Consider the following 686-nt stretch of genomic DNA (forward strand, 5'->3'; position numbering starts at 1 on the left):
GATGGTCACCAATCAGAGTACATGTCTGCTTGTGTATTCCCATTGAGTCTTAGTCTTGGAAGGGGTTTTTCCTGAGGGGAGCCAACCACTTGTCTTGATGTCACCTGGGTGAGCAACTTGCTTGTTCTTGTAGTAATAATTCAGACTGCCTATATTGTTTTGTATTTTTCCCGCCGATCTTTCTTTCTTTCTTTTTAATTGAAAAGTATTGTTTTATTGGAAAAAAACATTAATTGTGGTCAGTACATTTCACTATGAAGAAATCTGAGGTCCTGGCACTGATAGTCTCCATCTAGATTCAATGTAGCTTATCTTATCCCATTTAGGATGATTGGAGTGTATGTATAAAGCAAATGACAGGGAACAGGAATCATAGTCTTTGTGTGATGTCTCTATACTGCTTATTAATGCTGCTTTTTATAAATTGCAGTATGAACTGTTTAGGAGTTTAAGTTTGAGCAAACTCATGGCTTCTGGACATGTCTCAAGCAAATAGTAATATGATAATTTCAGTCATCAGAGAGAGGGATACTGACAAAATTTTTTTCTGGCTTATTCTTTTCTTTTTTTAAAAAGATTTTTATTGTGTATTGAGTGAAAGTATACAGGGCTCAGCATACAGGTTGAATAAGTATGGTGAAAGAACACATCCTTGTCGCACACCTTTCCCAATTTTAAAACTTTCA

The 686-nt window shown here is 35.7% G+C and overlaps 1 protein-coding gene across 1 annotated transcript in view; it reads left to right on the top strand.

The window, feature by feature from the left end:
• The window catches only part of KCNT2 (potassium channel, subfamily T, member 2), a 728,083-nt gene that overhangs the window by 522,580 nt on the left and 204,817 nt on the right, over nucleotides 1-686 (top strand). The gene's annotated exons all lie outside the window — the stretch shown is intronic.

This window comes from Chrysochloris asiatica, unplaced genomic scaffold (genome assembly GCF_000296735.1).
Source record: "Chrysochloris asiatica unplaced genomic scaffold, ChrAsi1.0 scaffold00009, whole genome shotgun sequence".
Lineage (NCBI taxonomy): Eukaryota > Metazoa > Chordata > Mammalia > Afrosoricida > Chrysochloridae > Chrysochloris > Chrysochloris asiatica.